This window comes from Cyanistes caeruleus, chromosome 1, assembly GCF_971803275.1.
Source record: "Cyanistes caeruleus chromosome 1, bCyaCae1.hap1.1, whole genome shotgun sequence".
Lineage (NCBI taxonomy): Eukaryota > Metazoa > Chordata > Aves > Passeriformes > Paridae > Cyanistes > Cyanistes caeruleus.
This window is the reverse complement of record NC_141701.1, coordinates 87,786,966-87,811,319: the sequence shown is the minus strand read 5'-3', so window position 1 is coordinate 87,811,319 and position 24,354 is coordinate 87,786,966. Positions and strand designations below refer to the sequence as shown.

Genomic DNA, 24,354 nt, shown 5'->3' with positions numbered 1-24,354 from the left:
CTCATCCAAGCAAAAAATATTGATTTTTAAGGAAGAAAGAGCTATATAACCTTCATATGGTTAAAAGAAAGCAGAACCATTTTTATCTTCTCCAAAGAATTACTAGTTGACTACCATTTCCTTCTTTAGGACTAGTGCTGATGAAATTGCATCTTTAAAATCTAACTGATTAGTGTTTGCAAAAATGACACTCCATTAAGAAATAAATTAATCATTCATCTAATTATTCATCTAATGGTCACAAAAAGCAGTGAGGTTTTTCTTCTCCTTCTTTCTTCCTTTCCTAATCCTTGGATTTTACCTATAGCCTGCGTGCAAGTAATGCACATTAGTCAATTAATAAGCTGTTAAATGACAACAGTTCCAGGCAATTTAATTACTGTTGGTAAAATAAGAAATGAGTTATTGCATGTCAGTAACTAATTTCAGCTCCTTTCTTTGGAACAAATCAACTTTGAATGCAATGGCTTATTTAGGAAAAAAAACCCCAACAGTTTCTTCCTAGCAAATGCAAACTACTGAGTCATTTTTTAAAAAAAAATGTAAATGCCTTGTCAAATTCTTCTGCCCTTTGCTCCTAGCACCAGGCAAAGTTTATTTTAAAAACTAGCTTACTGTTTCTGCAAATAAATATGTTAAGAAATATAGTGTGAGCATAAATACAGAAAAAAATCCCATGCAACCCAGAATGCTCTTCCCTCCATTTCAGCCATTCTGTAGGTTTATATCATAAGTATATTAAGATGAATGACCTTCCATTGAAATTCACAATTCTGTAGTAAAACAGACTTATTTGCTGTAGTTGAGGGTTTGCACAAGACATAGCAATGGTAATTGTGCATTACTTTTCTTTTCTAAAGTATAAAGAAATAACAATATGGACCATAATATCTAGCAGAACAATTTATAATCTTATATTTTAATAACTCCCTATGTCCCTAAGGACATATCCAAAACATGTTAGTAAGTGTTGGTCTCAAAAGACAAGAGCATAGTTTACAACCTCTTCTGGAGGAAGAGGAAGCATCTATTTAGGAAAATCTCATATTAATGTTGGTACTTCAAAGGAATTCAGCAGTACCCCAGTGGTTCCACCTCTCTTGTGTGGGTTCTGTGATATTTCAAGAGTGAGTTGACTCCACCACAACTCTATGACTAGAGATAGCTTTCTCAGAAAGTTTATTTCACTGTTCTGTGACATTTCTTTATAGGGAAGGGAGCTCCTTTTAATGTAAAAATCTCTGAGAAAATTTCATTTCCTAATCTTGCATGCACGTGGACTGCTGAGCAAATTACTAACAGACTCTTGAATGAGTGCCTAGAAGGAAAGCAAGGAAAATCACTGGAAACATTTTGCTTTTTTTTTTTTACCTACAGCTTATTTAACACCTTCTCACTGCTGGTACTTGGTGCTTGACTGAGGGATCCTCACCAAAAAAAAAGATAGTACAGATGAGATTTATGCAAGCATTAGTCAATGCAAAGATTGCACAAATAAGACAAGCAAATTTAAAAATGTGGCACCACCAGGCACCTTTGTTCTTGCAAAATCTTCCAAAAAATACTCTTTGTTAAAAGGAAGTTGAACCCATTTCTTGAACACTTAATAAGAGTTACATGATAATTAAACTGCAAGAGTTATAAAATCAAGTCAAGTAAAAAGAAACCAGTTTTATATTAAATGGTCAAGAATTGAGCTAGTCCAAATCTCTCAAACAAAACAGTTTTCACTTGAAAATCACCTGTGCGAGAGAGCTGCTTAAACACAGTTATAAATTCAAAGCACTAAACAATTAAAGCAAACAAAAATATGCCTTACACCCATACATTCCTGGAAATTTTAATATTTGCAATTTATTTTTTAATTTTTTTTTTCATCATATCAATAAGATGATATTTTCAATATCGTAGACCTCAGTGTGTCCAGAATGCTTACTGCATTCACCTTTATAGGCTAAAATCCAGTGTATATTAGATCAGCCAAACCACCTCTTTTGTCAGGCCTCAACTGCCACTAAATATTAGAAAAAGGATTAGCTGTGAAACCCCATTTTCATCCTCCCCATCAAGTACTAGTTCCTCGCTGTATAATAATATGTATGAATCCTCTTATAGTGAAATTGAATTTGAATCCCAAATGGAGCAACACAGATCTGAGAACTAACACAGATCAAGATATCAGTGACTGGCTGCGTAAGAGCATCAGTCAGATTTCCCAAGTGGTCAGCAACAAGATCCTCACTTCTTCTCTGTGTCTTCTACTGGAAAGACACAACTGAAAGCTCTGTAAATATGCCCTTTTCTGCCTCTGGCCTCTGAAGAAGGGGAGAAGCAGAGGGGCAGACACTGATCTATTCGCTGTGGTGCCCAGTGACAGGACCCAAGGGAAGAGCCTAAGTTGTGCCAGGGGAGGTTTAGGTTGGATATTTGGAAAAGGTTCTTCCCCCAGAGGGTGGTTGGGCACTGGAACAGGCTCCCCAGTCACAGCATCAGTCTGACAGAGCTCAGGAAGTGTTTGGACAACTCTCTAAGGAATATGGTGTGATTCTTGGGGTATCCTGTGCAGGGCTGGGAGTTGGACTCAATGTTCCTGATGGGTCCCTTCCAGCTCAGCATATTCTGTGATTCTGTGAAGCCCCAGCATCTCCAGAAATTTCAGACACACCAGCTACACCAGGCTGGAAGAGAATCGCTACACTTTACTCAGACAAAAACCCTGAATACTATTATGAGAAGGTTAGACCTTTAATCCCCTGTTTCACTGTCCATTTATCAGGCTCTCAGTTTATCTTTTCTCAATTACATGCCTCTCTTCATATTTTTTTGCTGTAGCAACCACCTCTTGTAGACTACCTATGAAGCAATCCTTGTCCTGAAAATTTGATGGAACTGCTCCATTGAATAGCAAAACACATCTTAAACTCAAGAAATTTTATTTCTGCTTTTGTACTTATTTTATTTCTCTTTATTATTATGCTATCCTGTATAATTTCACTGCCCCTTTTTTATATTAAAATTAATACACAGAAAAAGATGCCACTCTAAAAATTAAAAATTAAGCACACAGAAAGAATTAAACATGTGCTTATGAGTAATTACTGTTTGTATATGGCAGATATCAACAGTAGTTTTGCTGCAGATAAAGGTCTAAGCAACCTTGCTAAAAAAACATATTAAAATTATGAGGCTGATGTAAAGACTCACCAGAACAGAGATTTCCTATAACTCAATAATGGTCTGCAGTATGAGAGTGCAAGCAGCTTAATAATTAGGAGCATTTCTGTGTACAGAATTTCTTCACTAGTAAAACAGTCTACACTTCCTCTCTGCAGTTCCTTGATAGTTCATTCCTTGATGTAGCAATCCACTTGCTGCTCTCTAAATACAGATACTCCCTTGGACAAGAGTTATTGTATTTCTGTTCATGACTCTGTGGACATGAATATATATATTATATATATATATATATAATATATATATTATATGAATATAATAGATGCACAGTGAAGCAAATAAATTTGATATGTGAGGATTCACCAGTCATAACAAGAGGTGCATAATAAACAAGTCAGCTCCAGAAATATACACTTTGTTGTGCAAGTGCAGTGACTGTCTGATGCATGCAGTTGATCACTTTGTGCTTTCTAAGACAGGGAAAAAGGCTACTCTGCACAGAGTTACTGCACATTAGCTATAACCAGCCTGCACAGAGAGACTCATCCTGCCTGTCAGAGCAGAGTACTTGAAAATACTCCAAATCTATGAAGTCCTGAGGCACAGATTAATCCCAGGACCAGGCAGCAGGAACTGGTGGTCTATCGCTTGAAGCCCATAGAATTCATCAACTAGACAAATGCATTTGCAGGTATCAAGATCCTCTGCCATCATAATACAGGGTGTCACCATGGTCACTGCTTAGTCAATGGTACTGGGATTGTTTTTTTTTTTCCAGTCATACAGATCACTGTTGGCTATCAATCAAAAAAGCAAAAAGAACGTTTTAATGTTTCTGGCAAGGAAGAATGGAATTTGCAAACTTCCTGCAATACAGTAAGATGTTAAAAATTTACATATTCGTTTGTAAGTAGAAGAAATCCATCTCTCCATCCTGTCTACATTTAAGTCATGTCTAACGCAATTACTTGGGACATAAACATTCCTTATTAATACCCAACAACTCCAAGATCTGGAGCCCCATTTATGAGCATATGCTTTGCCAGAGACAACCTTACGGCATTTTTTTAACTGTTACAGCTGCAGATGGACACCAAGAAGGAAATTACCTTCCTGATATGCTCTGAACATTTTTGCCTTTTAACTCTTCCATTAAGAAGCAAAAGCTTCTTTAAGTATGCTTTATTAATGAGCTGGATGATACCCTTCAAATCAGAAAGAAGAGTTCACACAACCTGTAGTATAGTTGCATCTCTATTACTTAAAAATACACTTTCAGCTGCATAGCAGTTGTCTCGTGTTGGCAAGTCTCCATATATTTACAGGGCAAATGTAATTTATAGCAGAAGCAATAAAAAATAGTCAGAGCAGAGGTAATAACAGGAAAACTATAGTCAGACCTACAGTTTCTGCCACAATGCATTGTCTACTTATTAAAAACTACTTAGTAATAAAATAAAAAAAAAAAACATCTAAAGGGATCCATAAGTCTGAGTAGCATCTAGAGAACAGAAACAAGAAATGTTGTATGAACTACCACAGAAGAATGTCAGAAAGCCTCTTATCTCAGGCACTGTCCACTATCTTTTCTCTCCTCTCACAAAATGCCTCATAATAGAAAGGACAGGAACAAATACTGCCTCAGGACACAGATTACCTGCTATGTGCTATTTCAGGTAATAGGGCACAGGATTTCACAGGGATATTAGCAAGAGCAATTGCATCCTAGAAGGGACTTTGCACCTAAAAGGCAGGACATGAAATTTTAGGAAGTACCTGATTATCACTGTTCTTTGAAAATCCAGCTGAGCAATGCCTAAGTACATATAGAAGCCCCTCTTTAAATGTCCATCCCTTCATCCTTTTTCTAGTTATCAATAGTCACAAAGAATTATTACATTAGAATTCTTTCAATATCAGACTATTAATAAAAAATTCTATCAGGCATTTTATAATGCAAATATGTCTTTTTAGGACTTGCAGAGGGAATGAATCCAGGAGTTATTGTCCATTCATCCTTTGACCTCTCATCTTCCAGAGCCTCTGGCACATCTACCCTTTTCCTTATGCATTAGCTATTAAAGGAGCAGACTTCAGAACTGCTTTCCAAGGAAACTCACATTCAATCCCCCACTTGTAATAGAGATTTACAGTTTAGTTATCTATTGTGAATAATTAGTCTCCTAAAAATTGCTTTGGTAACATTTAACGTGACAAGGGTTCTCTGCTATGCTCTCCTTCCATATTTCAACATTTTATATTGTGGCTCCCTTTTGACAAACCCTATTAACCAAACCTTCCAGGCCTTACTGAAAATGTCAGGCTATAGAAAAGAGATAAGAATTGTCATTCTGCAGTGCCAGCAGAGGCCTCCTGGCTTGAATCTGGCAACGCTTTACTAAAGCTATAACTCACAGGGCAAGAGAGGAAACAGCATCAATTGCTAGGGCAATGTAAAAGTGAACACAGCAGGATGTTTTACAGTTTGCTGTGTTCTGTGGTTAGCTGCTATCTTCTTTTTCTCTGAAAACCTACTGAAATTGCAATCTTCAAACAAGGCAATGATGAATTGAGTAAGATTAGAGAAGTGTCTGCATTGCAATGCAGTGACCAGTGCAGGACTCAGCACTTCAGAACACATTTTATCTCAGAATAAGTTGTTAAATCAACAATTTTAAAAAGCATATCCAAATTCCAGTGGCCTTATATTCAGAAGTTGTTTTCTGTTTCGTTGATAAGTGAGATGAAGTCGGGAACGTGAATACATTTTGTATCTATAGTCTCATCTCAATATTTTAAGGATTCAATATCTAAAGACTAGAAGATTCTTTTTTTCCTGTAATTTGAAAATTCGTGATCCTTTGAAGAAAGAGAAATGCATTTTCTTCCCACAGATGAAAAATCAAAATTTATCATTTTTTACCATTTGCAGTAGCTGCTTTACATCATCCTGCTCACAAGAACATACTTTGGAAATTGAGCTCCTGGACACATTGTTGGCTGCAAGGATGTCCTACACTGAGATCCTGAACAGCCATGGTCTCTTGCTTTGACTTCCAGAGTTTAGGCATTTTTAAAGGGCAGGCAGCCAGTGCCTAACCAATCACAGCCATACTCAGAACATCTCACAGGAAGAGCCTTTGGTGGCTAATCACACACCACTGCAAGTAGCCAGGTAGCCTGATAGACACCTTATCTCATATTGAAAACCACAGATGTTGGTTTGAATCTCTTAGTTCCTTTCATTTCATTTCTTTAACATACTTTGGTAAATCCTAGGTATCCAGCTGCGTCCTCAGGGTCCCAAAATAAGTTTTAGAAACAAATTGAAAATTATGCAGAGTGCCACCATCACCTGTTTTACCCATGCTGGAAAGCCAAGGTGGAGGAATCAGAGTGTGTGTCTGGGGAAGCAGACCTAAAAGAATTACCACAGCTTCTCTTCCTACAAATTGCTCCTTGTTCATAGCTGGGTCCATTCAGTCCATTTAATGAAGTCAGGAGGACCACATATAAATGTCACTATGAATGAGACATTTCTTTTTAAAGGTGCTTCAAAAGAATACAAAGTAATTGACATAAAAATTGCTGCTCACATCAGTACAGTCATATCACCTTGGGGCCTGCTGGTCTGGACAGCTGATCAAAAACCAAAAGTCCTTGATTTTTGTGAAAGGTGATGTCAGCAGCTGCACTCACCAATAAGGCCTGCCACCTAATGCTTGTGTCATGGTAAATGATTATAGGCAGACAAATCTGCTGCTTTGTTTTAATCAGTAACTTAATCAGTTTCCTTGGAATGAACTGGTTTAGCTCAACAGACTGAGTGACAAAACTTGTCAAAGCGGAAGGTGTAATAAAAATGTACTGATAAATCATGGAAAAGTGATAGCATCGTTCTTTTTACTTACCCTTTTTTTTCTATCAGAGCAAGTTAACCCCAGCTCCTTTCATTCATCTTTTGTTGTTATTGCTGGGAAATTTAGTATTTAGCTCAAGATGTTTCGCATGATGAATTATTAAAAATCTTTAACTGTTGGACAACCTTCTAGAGGTATAAGATTTTTTAGTAAAAAAATTATCCCTTGTTTTGCTGTGAGGGGAGGCAGCTAATGAAAAATGGTCCAGAATTATTGTGAAACAATTGTCTGTAGTGTAATCAAGTCTGCTTGTGCCCTCCAACTACTCCAAGATATAATGATACATGTATCATTAAGCAGCTGCTATGGATGCCTGAGGAAACTGGTAGAAATTTGTACCTATTGTTTTTCTTTCTCTGTTTCAATCTGCTCCCTTACACTCCTTCCATCCACTTCCCACTGCACTTTTTAAATGCTACAGGCTTGGGGAACAGCAGCTGGGAAACACCCGGCAGAAAAAGACCTGGGAGTTCTGGTTGATAGTGGCCGAGCATGAGCCAGCGTGTGCCCAGGTCAGTGGCCAGTGGCATCCTGGCCTGGACCAGCAGTGGTGTGGCCAGCAGCACCAGGGCAGGGATTGTCCCCTGTACTCAGCGCTGGTGAGGCCACACCTCGAACCCTCTGCTCAGTTCCGGGTACCTTTCTGCAAGAAGGACATTGAGGTGTTGAGCAGGTCCAGAGAAGGGAACAGAGCTGTTGAAGGGTCTGGAGCACAAGTCCTGTGAGGAGCAGCCTAGAAAGCTGGGAGTGTGTAGCGTGGAGAAAAGGAGGCTCAGAAGGGACCGTATCACTTTTTACAACTGCCTGAAAGGAGATCGTAGCCAGCTTGGTCCCTTCTCCCAAGTGACAAGTGATAGAACAAGAGGAAATGGCCTCAAGCTGAACTGGGAGAGGGAGAGGCATGTGGGATTTAGATTGGATTTTAGAAAAAATTTCTTCACTGAAAGGGTTGTCAGGTATTGGAACATGCTGCTCACATAAGTGGTGTAATTATCATTCCTGGAAGTGCTCAAAAAATGAGTAGATGTAACACCCAGGAACACAGTCTTGTGGTGGGCTTGGCAGTGCTGGGCTATTGGTAGGACTCAAATTTCTTTACCAAACAAAAAGGCTCTATGATTCCATATACTCTTAGCTGGATTCTGCCACTGGCTACACTAGTGTAACCCTTCACCCAGCAGACCATGTCTGCTATCTCTGGAAAGGACATTCCTGGACTAAGTGGCTCCTTAATTATGGAATCTTCCAAATAGGCGTTTTTAGGGTTGTAATTTTTAACACAGCAAGTAGAGGTCAAGGGAGAATATGTGACTAATGTTCAATTAGAAGAACCTAGAAATTAAACATTTTTTTTTTAATGGTTGATAAACATTATGCAATATTAAAGACTATAATTAGGTGTGCAGGATACTCCTACCCTGTTCCCAGCCCTCACACATATGGTCTCCAGCTGGCAAGTTTTCCTATGCAAAGGTACAGGGCATGCTTTTTGCAATAGGCTCTTAAGAGGAGCCAAAACCACTCCTGATGGTTGACATCTTCCACAGTGGTCTATTCAGTACAGTATTTTGAAGACTTTAAATAATAACAACATTTAACAGCAAGTTTGCTTATGTCCATTTTCATTCTCTTCAACAAAGAGGCCACAAGACGTAGGAAGGAGCAAAATACTGGGAGTACTTACTGAAAGAAGGACATGGATATGAAACATTTTCCTGAGCCCTTTAACAAAATAATTCAAATCTGGTTTCTAACTTTATTCTATTTTTTTAAATGGATAAGCTGTCACCAGAGTGCCTGCCAAGAGAAATTTATTTCTGGCATATGTTGCAGAACACTAGCCTCCATTTTAATCATTGACAAAAACACTAATGTGATCATGCCAGGACACAGACATTCAAGAAGGTGGACACAGATGAGTGGGTGTCATGGAAAACACTACAGAAGGACCTCTTTAATAGGTAGAGGTGGTTTATTTGTACATGGCAAAAATCCACAACAGCATGATTTTCCTAAGAGAGAAAGAAAAAAACTAAGCAGCTCTCAGCTAAATTTCTGTGTGCTGGCAAAGAGGGTAAAGCTGCATGAAATTTTCCTGTTGAAACCTGAAATAATGCTAGATCAAATCCAAACCAGCCTCCAGGAGTCAGTGAAGCTCTGGAATACTTTCAGCCAAGGAGATTTCTCCTAGATTTTGATTCTGTTTAAGGGAAGATAGGACAGAATGCCTCCTCTCCCGTCCCCTGTGGCCAGACACCTGATCAAGGGCCACAGTGACTCAAGGTTTCACAAGCAATCAGCTTTACTCTAAATCTGCTACCACTGATTCAGTGACAGAAAGCTTTCAAAAAATTCCAGCCCAGAGGATCAGCTTTTATTTGCACAAAACAAGAAAAATGTATATCTTTCCACATCTAAAAAGACCAAGATTTGTTACATACGAGTTAGCACAAGCTGTCAGAAAATACAGAGAGGTCTGTGACACCAAAAATCATTTTGCACAGACATCATTTCAGAGAACTTCTGGAGATTACTGCTTAAAGGGCTAGCATCTCCAACAGCCTACCTGGCCCACGAGTGCTCACAGTCTTAGGAGCAGCAGGAGAAAAGAAAATATTTTTGCAGTTTGTTCAGCTAATTTTACTTACCATGGCGATGTAGATGGGACTACATTATTACACCAGACTGAGAATGAGTCAGCTGGAGCACAGGTACTTGTTACCTCCTGGTTTTGCCTTCAGAGGACATGGGAAAAGGCCTGGGGAGACAGGAATAGCAGAGTCAGACAGAAACCATCCAGTGAGATTCATCACAGAATGTCAGAGGTCCTTCTATCTTGTCACAGGCTATTCTGAGTGCTGCTGAAGAAAGAAGGAAAGCTGTAATTTTTTATGTGTTTAAGGTACTAAAAACCCTTTACTAGCCATGCCACAACAGAAGCCAGATCTACTGGGATAGGAATACTTGATTTCAGCTTTGAAAATACATTTTTGCCTACAGGATGCTGGTACAAAATATTTTCCAAAACATAATTAATTAAAAAAAAAAGCAACTCAGTAGTAATCTGTAAAACATCAATAATGTGCAACTCTTATGGTGCACTTTTATTTTTTTCATGAATTAGTAAAAGAAAAGGAAAAAAATGTCTATTTTTAAAATTATTATTGATTTTTCCTGTCCATATCACTTCAACTTTGACCCATGAGATTTGTCTCTTCTGTAAGATCAATACAAAGCATTGGACCTTACAGGATATAATTTTTCACATCCTCCAGATGACTTGCTATAGATTCATATTTTGGTCAGAATTTCCCCTTTGCAGCCAGTCATCAATGATTTTGAAAGCACTCGTATTAATTTAAAACACATAATTAAGACAGTAAATGAATGATAATCGCACTTCTTACTGACTGGGAAAGAAGAGACGACATTATGATCTTCTGTTCTGTGTAAATTTGACAATTTACATACTACTATAAGATTTCTGACAGAAAGAAGCCCTCCTAACCCAGAAAGTACATCTCTTCAAGAAGGTCATCTACAAAGCATCTGGGGACACAACACAGAACATCATTCAAATATCAAAGGTTCACACAACACACTACATGTTTGCAGTCTGTGCCTCGTCCAGTCCCTGAGCTTGAAAGCACTTCTTGATGCCAGTTCTCCGTCACATTGTCGGAACAGAGATGTTTACTGTCTCACAGTAAGAGTTACCAGTTCATAGTTACAAATCAAAGTTAGAAGTGGGAGAAACAAATAGATCACAGGTGTTTTCCTATTACCTGGGATAACCTTATAGCATGGAGAAGCCTCTAGGCAGCATAATTCTTCTGTTTGTGAATTCTGTGCTTATTTTGAGAATTTGTTGGCAAACAACACTAAAATGATGACAGGGTACTTTTAAACCTCTTACCCCTCAAAGAGTAACCAGTCAAAAAAGCTCTCCTCACAGACAAATTATTTTCTTCTAAGAATGATTGCACAAGAATTTTAGTCTGAATTGTATAAGGAATTGTGTGGTTTTTTACTTCCCAAATAATCAATAAAAGTTGTGGGAAGCATAACTTGGGACTGCATATTAATCTTGCATTCAGCCTTCCTTGCTAGTTTTCAACAGGACCTATTCATCTTGCTGAGTCTATAGGAATGATTTGTTTCATCTGTACACTCCATGCACCACTAAATATAAAGTCAACTTCTGTTTAACAAAGTGGATAGCAGCATGAGGCCCTTCCTGAGAGCCTGGGCTCTGGCAAGAGCATTGCAAATGATAAGAAGTTAGTTGTCAGCCTGGGAAAGCGACTGCTTTATGGCACAATCCACACTGTGAGCAGATCAGTTTTGCAAAGAAATGCTATTGGTTTCTGCTCTCAGCAACTCCACAGATACCCTGTGGACCTTCTGAGATGTGACATATTTGTAGGAAAGCACAGTAACACAGGAGCCTAAGAGCATCCAGACTGGATCAGGCCACAGGTCTGTTTAGCCCGGTGTCCGGTGTCTGACAATGGTCAAAAGTGGACGAAAAAGACAGGTAATGGGAAAAGCTGTATATAAAGGTACTTTCCCAAAATGCTCTCCCAGCTTTTAACTGGGAGATGTTTAATTCAATAGATGTGTGTGCCATAATCACCACGCTTTTAATCCCTAAAGTTACCCAGTTATTGAACCTGTGCTAACATCTGATTACGATCACTCTGTAGCAGGTAGATTCAGTGCATTGCTGTGTCCTTTGTGAACATCAATTCTTTTTTTTCTGGAACAACAACTCTGGCTTCATCTGATACCTCCTAACTCTTCCACAAGCTAAGCAGATTTGTATTCACCCACATCTCTCCCCTCTCCATGCTGGGCTGAAGTGTCTTGTCTTACTCAGGGTTCCTTGGGCAGAAGTGCCTCCATTCCCTTGTCAGCATGCCCTTACCCTTTTTAAATGTCAGGGGACAAAGAGTACATCATTCCAACACACCAATTCTGTAGAAGCCTGGGGAGATAAAAGAGCCTATGCACCACTGAGCTGAAGGAGGAGAAGTTTCAGTATCTCAGTCAGGGTTTCTGGAGGAACAACCTGCCAATGCAGTCCTGTGGTTTTCCCTTGTTTCTGTTTGGCTGTGACATAGGGCATCAGCAAGGAGCAGGAAAGACAGACCAGCAGTTACAGCCCTCAAACACTTCTCACCCCTTGTTTGAAAGTTCTAAGAGTATTGCAATGCCTGCTTTGTTCTGTGGCTCTTCCCAGTCAGCAGTGCTGTAGAAGATTTGGATGTTCCCCACCTGAGCTGCTCTCCTTCTCACTGGGTATTTAAGCAGTGACTATCACGGAGCAACTCTGAGTTTCTTGGGGGTCTCAGTGCTCTACTATGCCACAGTCACCACCAGGACTCTCATTAGAAAAAGCAGCCACAGGAGAAATTTTGAAGGCCTCAGAGATTTCCACTTGGAAATTTAATTTCTGGGGACTCAGCAGTTTTGTTGCTTGCCCAGGCACGCAGCTCAAACAGAGCTGCAGAAAATATTGGTGGCAAAGGAGCAGCAGGTATCACCGGACTGAAGTTCAAGAGAGGTGAGACTCAAAGGGTCCAGCTTGATTTTTCCATTTGGTGCCCAGAAACTGCTGCAAGGAGAGGAGAACATGACATACCAGCCCTCCACAGGTGAAAGAAAAGCAGCATTTTCTGCAGTGCAATATTTTTTTGAGAATACAGAATGCAAATCGAGTAGCTTTTGTTAATCTGTGGTCACTACAAGAGAAGTAGGGAAGACATCCGAGTTAATTTTTAATATAAATTTACCTATACAGTCTTGCTAAGGTCTGATGTTTTGAAACTAAAATTAAACTAGTCTTAATACTGGTGGTAGAATTGCAGATTAGAGAAAAGAAACAGGAATATATTTAGATGCAATGAGCCACAAAAAAAACGATGCACACGGAAAGAGAAAACCTGAGAAAATAAAATCCCCTTTTTAATAAAGTTCTAGGATAAATTATCTAAATTTGGGAGGAATCAGAGAACGGGAAAGTTAATTCCTTGTTTTTTCCTTCTAACTTCAAAGGAAAGACCTGACTTCCAATGTGCAACATTAAAGGAGCATTTTATCAAAGGATAGCTATATGTGCCACATAGAACAGAGAAATTTAAATGTCTTTTTTTCCCATAAGTTTTAGAAATTATGTTACTGAGACAAAATATTCTCTATAAGTTCTAAACCCTGAACAGAGGTACTATTGACCATCAAAAATTGTCTGGTTTCTACTGTTTTCTAATGCAGCAAAGAAGAAAGAATTTGTCTCTGTGGTCTCTATAATTAGTACTCAGATTCTCAGGGTGTTTTCAGGCCTCTTTAGGAAGTTGGAAAGCCTAGTAATATTCACTTCATATATCATCAAGAATCAATGATGCATAATAATATGTAGCAATACAGAAATCTGACTGCAGACCACAGTAATATTGACTATCAGCACTAAACTGGTATAACAATTACAAAAGTAATTAGCATGTCATCTCCTTTTCTGACAGTCAACTAATCAAATAACAGAAGCAGAACATAAGAAAAATATAGAGTAACTCAAATAGTTGTAAATAGGTTTTTCTACCTCTTGGTGATACATGTACACTGATATTTTTCTTCAGAATCACTAATGAAAAACAGAGTAGCATAAGAAAATTCATGATCCTAAACAAGAGGCTTTATTTTCACAGCTGCCATGTAGTCTGAGTCAGCTACCAATAGTGAGGTCTGTCCTAGTTACTATGTGTTTGCAGCTTAACATCATGAAGTACCTGCAAGGGTTTCTCAGAAAGGTGCCACTCATATTAGGATAAGGAATGACACCTTCTGAGGTTAAAAAACCAATTGTTTTCTACAGAAAAGACTGTGCAGGGTGCTGAGGCTTTTGAGCAAAGTCTCCCAGTGCTTGCTGAAGCAACATTGCTTGAGACAATGCAGCTGAAACACAGCCCCAGAGAAACCAATGGCAGAACTCTTGCACCGACAAAACACCACCTTCTTTTATTTGCAGACAAAACCCCAAGTTGCTTCTATCATTTCTAAGTACTGAGTGCTTGGGGGAGGTTTGGCTTTGTTTAGGGGAGCGAGGAGCTGAAGGCAGGTGAGCCATTCCCACCCAATGCCACAGCTCTGCTTCTCACACCAGCCCTGGCAGGTGCCCCTAGACTGAGGAAGAGGATTTTGACAGATTAAATAAGCAGTGATTTAATGTGGGCTACTCCTGCACTGTGAGGGGACTCTCCCAGCTCCTTCCTGGAGATGACTGCTGAGCTGCCACGGACGCTGGAGAAGCTGGCTGTGCTTCACTGTGCAGCTACCACAGGACTTGGTGGGGGCACTTCCAGATGCGCGGTCCCTGTGCAGTCTCAGTAACATAATTAGACCTGGGATTTATTTAGCGCTATTCAACATGTTTTCAGTAGGGCTGATTATGTGCTGTTCCCTTAGGAGCCCTGTTATAATTTGGAGCTTCCTCAGAGCTGCAGGGATTTGAAGCAGGGGGGGACATAAATAGCATTACATTTGTACTGCCGAGGTATTCCCTTTCGGGCCAGAGGTAGTTTAGCCTCCTACCATGCCCACAAGATTTTCTTTCTGTCAGCACATCTACAGTTGATAATTTGAAGCATTTTCCAGGGAGCTGGATGGAGTTATGTCTCCCAACAGTTGTTATTCAAACACGTTACAGATATTTGGGCATTTTGGCAGAGAGTGGTTTGATGTAATTAGGATCAGTTTCTGGTTATGGCCATGCCAGGCCAGAGGCAGAGGGCACTTCTCAGAGTGGGAAGAGGAAAAGCCAAAGGCAACGATTAAAACAGATTATTATACACTTTTGAGCTAACATGTGGAATCAATAGCAAAACATTAGCAGCTGTGCTCAGCTGTAGAAAAGCCTGCAGTCTTACTGTAACCAATAAAAATAAATTATGGACTGAAAGGAAGGAATGGAAAAAATGGTGGGGAAAGCAGAGCAACATTCAAAATAAAAATGTAATACAAACATTGAATATAATTTCTGACCTGAAACAGTGGGTTTGTTTGGTTTGTCTTCAGTTTGTTTGTTTTTAAATTATATTAACCAGTTGAATGCATGTTTTAATTAGCAGGATCCATGATAACCAGGGTAATAATGGCAACATCCCACAAGCTCTGAAGGTAAAAGCAAAGCGATAATCAAATTGGCAAATGTTAGATTTTCCACTCTGTTTTCCTAATAAAGTGAAATGAGACCTTATCCTGACTATTAGATTTGCAAAAATATGAGGAAGGAAAACTGCAGACCTGAGAAGTTTGCTTGGTGTAAAGGCCCTGTACAATAAGTGAGAAGATAAATACAAAGCATCTGCTGGTCAAGCAGAAATAAAGTAAGGACCTAACATCTTGATTACAAACAAAAATGAAGGATACAATCTTTTTCTTTTAAGGTAGATGCAGCACAAGGTTGACTCAGGGTAAAGGACCAAGAGCAAGATTTAGTTCCAAAACTTGAAAACTGTTAGATTACAATCTTAAGTGCTGATGTATGTGATTTATGTATACAATGAAGTTTGGTCAGGGGAGTTTTTTAACCATTAAAGTTAAGAAGTTCTTGAAAAACAATCTATTCATACATATTATAAGATAGAAAAGGTATGAGTCTTCTCTGACATTAAATTTCTGCCTCATATTTAAACATGTCACTGGACCAAAATAAAAAAAAAAATTAACAGATTTAAGCTATGAAGGAAAAAAATACCAAAACAAACCAGTAGTCATTTTAGTAAAATGAGAAAGCTAATTCTGCATCTTAATTGCCACTTAAATAAACTTGTGGCTTTCAGTGATAATTTCAGCGTGACTGGTCAGAAATGAAGCTAACAAAAGTAACAAGTGTTAATTGACCCATATTTAATTTTAATCTAATCTGACGGTCAAGAGTGACTAATTAACTTTACAGAACAAATGAAGACTTTGTTAAATATCTAATTTCTTCATCCCTTCAGTTTTGATGTTAGAGCCCATGAGAAATCATCTCAGACATTGCCAAAGCCTCTCAAAACAAAACAGAGAAGACCTGAATGCATATTCATAGACTTCATAAGAAGAATGGAAAAGGAAGAAAAGGTAGAACAAAGAATTCAACCAAACAAGGAAAAATATTAAGTGATGATTAAGTTAAACACTTCTCTGGATTCAAAATATAGTCAAGCAGTTTTTGTACAAATAGGATCCATATAGTTGAGAAAGGAGAACAGTTTAAGATCTTTCTTAAAAAAAGATTAATATAGTCAAAGAAGATATGCTGAACATCCCAAAAATCTGAGGCAAAACCAGAGAATATAACAAAGCTAGGTCTTACATGTTTTTTTCCCCGTACCACAGAAAGGTTTGAGTCTTCAAAATTATTCCATCCTTTTTTTGAATTTGAAGTTTTTCAAATCTACAACAAATTTATGCAATGAGAAATGAGAAATTTCCCTCACTGTCTTATCATAGCTGTTAACCACAAATACAGGAGTCACAGATTCCAGGACTTTTCCTGCTTGATTCAGTAACTAGATACAAATTTCATTGCATCCTAGACTCCACTTTGTTAGTAGAATTTCTGCTTTAAATTTCTGCTTTAAATGAGACGCTTTCAAATATAACCCCAAATTTAAGGTTTTTTTTATCCCACATTTTATTTTTGAAGGACATTCTTGTTAGAAAATTTCTTTTCTGCTGTAGTCACAACAGTCCAACTCCAGGATCAAAATCACATCCTCATTCCTTTTCCTAATTGCCATGACTTGTTCCTTTTTTGGTGTTTCATTAGAAACCTGTCAGGATAAGTCATGCCCTAGTGAATTAAGATATTCTGTAATAATCCTAAAAATATACATATATCTCCTCTTATCCAGCAGGATATCAGTTAGCAAATGCTCATCAGAGAACCACAGTGCATTGTATATCAGCAAAGTGATTTATCTCCTGGGTACTTTGGTAGCAGTTCAGAGGTGGGAGGCCAAAACTGTTTGTGTACCAAAATGCAATAGAAGTCATTTTACAGCTGCACATATCCAAGACAGTTTCTGTTGTATAGGCCTGGGCTGCACAGTTCCACCAGGTAATCTGGAGGAATCATCACAAACTCAGATGGAAAAGGTAATTTTGCCAACCTTTGAAACTGTGGTTTCATGGACAGTAAGTATTTCAACTGGGAGAATGAGATCATTATGGAATCTCTCTCAGCAGGAGCTGAGAGCTTCATTAAAGTTTTCCCACTTTCTTTCAAAACCAGTATCAGCATAGATATAGAAAACACTGGTAGTCTGCATTTCAAACCCCAGATTCCTACCTTTCCCCTTTATTTGCATATCCCTAGAATTGGTCTCTTCAGTCTCCATGGAAGCAAGAAGCCTAGCATATGCAAAAAAGAAGTTCTTTTCCAACTCCATTATCAGCTATGTAGACATGCATTTTTTTGTGCTTCCATATTACAGGGAGTAAGTGACTATTACAGGAAACTGCACAGAAAACCTTGTTTAATTCTCACAGGAAACATGTAACTAAATACTAGCATCTCCATTCTAGCATGACTTCTAAGCATTTTGTTCAAAGTCTTACAGTAAATGAATATCTAGCTTAAGGAACAAACCCATAGATCCTTCAGAACCTGCCTCAGAATATAATCCACTCCACTTCACTGTCTCAATTTTCTTCCCTGAAAAATGGGCTGGATAACATGCTGCATATTTTCAACTGTAGTTTTAAAGTGCAGTTTACAGTGCCTGAATGCATGAGTAGTCACTCTGAGGTTATTACAATTAACTCATCTATGAAAATCTGTTCTCCACCTGTTCAATACAAAACTAGTGTTTTTGGTCTACCAGTTTTTAATTAATCATCCTTGATTGTACCCCTCCATCCTCACCCATTCCCATGTTGGTTGAACTGAAAATCCAGCTTCCTCTAAGTAAGCAGAAGTAGAGCGATATTTTTCATGTCTTTAACTGCATCCAAAATAATATGTAAATTTTGTGTTGCACTGTTACAAATATATTTGTAACTTAGTAAGAACGGACGTTATTTGTCAGAACATGATTATCACCTTTATGTGTCCTTCCTTCCATTCCCTATTAATTCCTTTACTGCTACACTCTTTCATCTTTCATCAATTAATACCAAATATCTCTCATCCAGTCTCACCCATCACTCACTAAATTCTTTTCAATATTTTATCTGGAGCTTCTGATGAAAACTGCAATGTAATCAATGTAATTGATGTCCCAAATACTACTGATATGCTCAAACATGGAAACTGGCAATGCAATGAAAGACACTTTGCTTAACATGTCATCCTCAGAGGCAGTTTAGCCACTGCCATGTGATTTGAATAATCCCTACAGTTAGAATAAAAACTTCTGGAAAAGTAAAAGCAACAGCCAGTCAGAAGTAACATGATTTAGCGTCCTACACACATGTGCTGGAAAGCAAGAGAGGAAAGTCCCTTCTATTTGTTAGGCTATCACTTAACAATCTCACAAACCCCTCAATTTCAGGTGGCAGTGGAAGAAAAGGTTTGATTTAACCACAGTGCTAAAATACATAAAAATCCACTGAAAAGTAAACCGCATACTTATGATTAAGAGTACAATTAACTTGATAAGAATTACAAAACATACAGATTATACAGATTATAGGAATTTTATCTCCTCCCTCTTTCAGCCTATAAATTTCTCAGGCTTAGGCAGCTGAATGTCTTCGAATTACTTAAAAGGAAAAATGAGGAATCCTGTTTATTTGTGTATCTAAATCCGTTTACTTGGGACAATATGCAACTTGAAAAGCATCAAAATCCACAACAGAGATGTTATCAATGTCTTCGTAGTCTTGGTTGTTCTCAAAATACTGAGAGAAAGGGAGTTCTGTTATCTTTGTGAGTATACATTATCTATGCTAGTAACTCCATTAAAGACCGGGCCAGCCTCTCAGAAACTTCTTTTACTCAATCAATGACCTCGTTTCCATGGCAGGCTAACACAAGGTGCCATTGATGATGACTTGATTTCCTTTCGCATCTGAAGTGGAAAAGGAGAAGACAGACTAAATGAAATCCCATCCATCTTAATGAAATACAATTATATTCTCCTTATTAATCATTTAAAAATCAATATGTCTCTTCTTGGCAAACCCCGCCAGAATTTGTCATTCTGTGCCAGGCCTCAATACATCTTGTCCTGTAGTGATTTTTATAAGTTCAGTCACCTGTTTCCCAGGGTAAATAACAGAGTCTCTTTGTGTTGTGATGAGAGCACAAAGAATGACACTGGCAGGGAGGCTAAAAAGACAGTCTGCACATTTTAATAAGAAACAAGCATTTCTTTCCTGTGGACATTTTTAAATGAGTAGTGTTCACTAGAAAAAAAAAAAAGGGGGGGAGAGGCTAGATAAAAAAAATCCTGCAGGTCACCTGATATGTACAGTTTCATACAGAGCATTATTTATCTCATCAGCAATAGTTTCTGACTTAAATAATATTACTTATTGCATGGGATGGTAATAATTGTATGGACTTGCTTGCAAATCTCTAAGTCTGAAAGAAGAGTGTGGGTTGGAATTCTTCCTATACCAATTTCTGCTGATTTACAGACTTGCAGAAAGAACACTTCTCACTATATCCAAATATTCCTATTTTCTCTCCTTTAGATGCAATAGAAACTTAAAATCTTCAGCAACTGCAGCATGCATTATATTGAAATAAAATGGAAATATTAATTGAAAAATGTTTGCAGGAGGCTGTTCTAGTCCTTTAATGATATTGCCAACAATAATAGGCAATCTCAGTAAGATATTTATATCACATAGGACACTAGGATACTTATTAAAACTTGTGCAAGGGGGAATGAAATTTCAACTTTTTTTTATATTTGGGAAATCCCCAAAAGTCACGGATAAAATTTTAAGAAAAACAATCATCAGTAAGTCATACAATTTTGAAAACAGCTATTTTATGGATGCTGCTTCAGCCAGCCATTCCCACAAAGAGTCATTAATGTGTTCCCATGAGCATGTCATTAATGTGCCTCCAGTGGGGGAAAATGACAACTCACTGCAGCACCAGGATAAATCCTTGGGTCCTCTGGCTCCAGCCATGGTGTGGGGCAGCTATAATTCATTACACCCCTTAAATTCCCATTCCTCCCTGTTCCTTATATTGGAGCGGCTTGTGGGAAGCCCTGCTAAGTGCCTCAGCTTCCCAGTGACATTTTACATTGGCCATGAGAAGTTGCAACCACTGGGATTTCATCTCTTATTTAACTGACAAAAAAAAAGAGGCCAAACTAGCTGTCTTTTTTCAAACAGAAAAGAAACATAGCTGAAATAACTGGCAGGGGAAAGGAACTCACAAGTCTGACAAGATTACAAAAGCACCCTCCCAACTCTGCTCACCTCTTTGAGGCTTGTGATACCATGAAGTTTGCTCTGTACAGGTATGCAAAACATGTAAAGTCAGAAGGGGATATACAGTAAAGTGTGTTACCATTTACCACTGGTGTTGATTTCTTCTCTTTGTTCTATTAACCTCCTCTGTTTTATGTTCCAAAATGGAGTCAAATACCTTTCATGACAATTCAATATTTACCTGCCCAAAGTAAATAAGAGGTCCCTGAAGACCTACATTCGATATGTATTGAGTTTCTAATAAATCCTCTTTGCACATGGAAATACAAGGCTTGCCAGAATGGATGATATTTCAAACCCATTTAGTCCAACATTCTGCCTTAGTAAACAGCACCAAGGTGCTCCAGAGGAGGGCAAAAGAAATCCAGCAATAATCAGATATACAGATTTGTATAATTCAGTCTATGAGGGACTTCTGGAGGACATCTGACCCAAGTTCCACTCAAAGCAATGCCCTTTTCCAGGTCAGATTTGCTGTTTGTACCGAGAACATTCAGGTAGGGCCTGAGATGTGATGGGGGGGCAAGTCCTCACATGCCAGCAGTCATACCAGAACAAGAGTTATAGGCAGGCAGAACTACATTCATACTCCTCACACACACAGGAATATGGGAACTGTGCAGGTCAGCACTCACACCAGGCATTTGCAACCACTTCTGAGACTGCACTTAAGCGGTCTCAAACATTTTTCCATGTTCCTTATAGAAAATAAAATAATATAAAATAAAATAAAATAAAATAAAATAAAATAAAATAAAATAAAATAAAATAAAATAAAATAAAATAAAATAAAATAAAATAAAATAAAATAATAAAATAAAATAAAATAAAGAAAGAAAATATTATAAAATATAATACATAATAAATAAAATAAAATGTCCAATCAAAGTAGCATTACTACCCGGACAGGAAATGTAGTGGGAAGTAGCAGGGTACTGACACAGACACAATTCTGACACGCATTGACACAAGTGGTCATGCAAAATTAAGAAACATCCTTCGCTACCTGGTTTTATCCAGTGCAAATATGTACTAGCTAGTGATAATTAATTATAATTTTAGCAGTTTGCAATGAATACAATAGAATAAAATGATGGTAAATTAAAGGGTTTTTTCTCCTATAGCATGTTTGAAAGGTTTTGTTCTTGTCTCTTATTTCACGTTATACAATTTGAATACCTTAGTTTCAACAGACAACATTCACTTTACAAAGAACTGGCATAAACATTTCAAACAAATGTACTAAGAATGGTTTTCCAAGTCCTGTGGCCTCTGCTGTTCCCATAGGCATAGTCCAAAAAGTCTGATATAGTCCATTTGGGTTTAAAATAGGAAAAAAAATTAATAGATGCAGTAGTTCCTAATTCTTATTCTCAAAAAGGATTTTTACACGTGGTACATGTGAGATTTTTGTTGGATTTTCTTGTTAAAACCTTAGCAGAGACATTGTTAAAATAAAGACCTACCAATACAAAGCTCTTTCTCATAAAGTCTAATATTCTGCAACACCTCTTTATCAGTAGGAACTTTTTTTCAACTCCATAGGCTTTAGGGTAGAAATTGTACATCTGTATTTCACGCAGAACCTTCAGCAGCTGGAATAACTCTAGTGACCAGCAATTAGGAAAGTGTTAATGAGTCTGTTGATAACCCAGTGCAGAGGCAGGAGTTGTCACAGAAGAGGTGGTCACACAAAAGAAGCCTGCCTGGTACTGGTGACCAGTAGAAATGTGGTACTATCTCAAATGGCAGCAGTGTGCACCTTCACAGCTATCACCCCACCTTACTGACAGATATCTCAAAGTTTGGTTCCTCAGCCAGCACAGAAGGGAATGGAATGGGAGTCTCCAGAGTCATCCCATCCTAAGAGAGGAACCTGGGCACCAGGATGGGCCTGTTACTTTAATGCTAAACCTACAACAGGAAATACGAGCTTGCTCTGTTTCAGGAAATACTGATGATAATTCTTCCCATAAACTATGGGATCATCAGGTGGAGGAGATGAAGGAGTAGAAAGAAAGTTGCAGCGAGCAGGATGACTACTGGTCAGCACTGGGTCCTTGAAAACTGTGGGTATTATCCCAGGCTGCATCAGGTACAGTATTTCCAGAAGCAGAAAAAAAATCAACCCCTGTTTAAGGATTTGTGCAGGGGGACTCATACAGACCAGGAAACCCCATTGTGGTCAAACATGTTTAAGATCGATTAGTTTGGAGAGTAGGTACTGAAACAATTGAAGGAAAGGAACACCTATTTTATTAGAGAAGCCCAACAGTGCTCTGCATGTTTAACAGAGCAGAACAAAGGCTAAAAGGTGCCGTGATTGCTGTCTATAAATGTATCAGGGGGTAAGCAGCAGGGAGGAAGAAAGCTATTGCCATTGAAGGACAGCACTGACACAAAACAAATAGGTATAAACCAGCCACGATTATGCTGGAAATTACAAGGGGGTTTCTAACCGTCAGAGCGGTGAAATATTTCCTAATAGGAATAGAGAGGAACGAAATCTCAATGATTTTAACTTTGGACGATGATGTGTTTATGAATGGGATTAGAGATGATGTGATTATCCCATATTCAAGGACTAGTTTAATGATTAAGGGAGTCACCTCCCTTCATTCACCCCAGGTATTTAGCAGCTTACTGCCTAAATACAATAGACTCATGATCATTTGCATTTAGCCCATTGTTGAAATCAGTCATCTACACAAGTTTCATCTCTACATTTAATATTTACTGAATTATAAACAATAGTTACATATTTAGATAAGAAAAAACCCCACACAGTGCCTATTATTTCCTCTTCTTCATACTGTACTATCACAATTTTCTCATACATTTCTTCACATTAAATACTTAAGTTCCTACAGAAACATTAATATTTACAAGTAGAAACTACAGGGAAATGACAGTACTTCCATCCCTGTAAACATTTCTGTATAATCAGTTTTAAAATAATGGAGCCAAATTCACTTTAAAAAAATATTTAATTTACTCAGACTGGTGTATTATCTTCTCCTCTTTTTTGTCTCCTTATTTCATTTTTCAATTCACATGAAATCCCCTGCTTTGTTTCCATTACTCATTCACCCTTGCTGTCCAAAATCAAAATTGGCGGAAAGAAAGTTAAAATTGTTTAGGATCAAGAATAAAATAATTTTTCAAATGCCAAGGAAAGGGAGGGATTAATGCACTTTGATGCTAATACCATGTCTTCTGTAGTTTTCCTGTTTGTTTGTTTTCATGTTTCCTTATTGTCAACAGTGTACCACATTTTATAGGCAGCCTAACACAGAGCAGATGCTGATTAAAGGAAATGTGGTTTTCACTGTGACATTTTAAAAAAATATCTCTTGCTCTAATCCAAACGCTATATTCCTAATGAGTTTTATTTTATTAACCGTTGTGTGAAAATACAATGAGCTTATATTTAATTGAAACAGAAGTTTTTACAGCTAACTTGATGGACTGTGACTAGGCAGTTAAGGTTGACCAGAATCCTCCTGCTGTCTGCCCTGAGGGCTGAAATATGAGGTGCAGACACACATGGCTGTTCACTCCCATGCATCCATGTAGCTGGACTAGAGCGACTGCTTCTCTCCATGGCATGTGCTGACACTCTCCTGCCACTGCTCCCTTCTTCTCCATATCTTATCACCTTCCTTCCCTTCTGGATTCATCAGTTCCAGCTTCACAGGGCAAAGTTTGGCTATCCTTAACTTAAATGAACCCTAATTCTCACCAGTCATCACCTCAGCAGGCATTTGTAGATGCAGTTGTACCTATGGTGTCCCCGTTGATAACAATATGTCTTTTTATA

The 24,354-nt window shown here is 38.2% G+C and overlaps 1 long non-coding RNA gene across 1 annotated transcript in view; it reads right to left on the bottom strand.

Annotated features, from left to right (window-relative positions):
• LOC111923812 (uncharacterized) overlaps nucleotides 1-24,354 on the bottom strand; it is a 79,666-nt gene that overhangs the window by 16,225 nt on the left and 39,087 nt on the right. The window contains exon 6 of the long non-coding RNA XR_015290327.1: nucleotides 9,743-9,852. This is a non-coding gene — a long non-coding RNA (uncharacterized LOC111923812). The remainder of the gene's footprint in view (nucleotides 1-9,742; nucleotides 9,853-24,354) is intronic.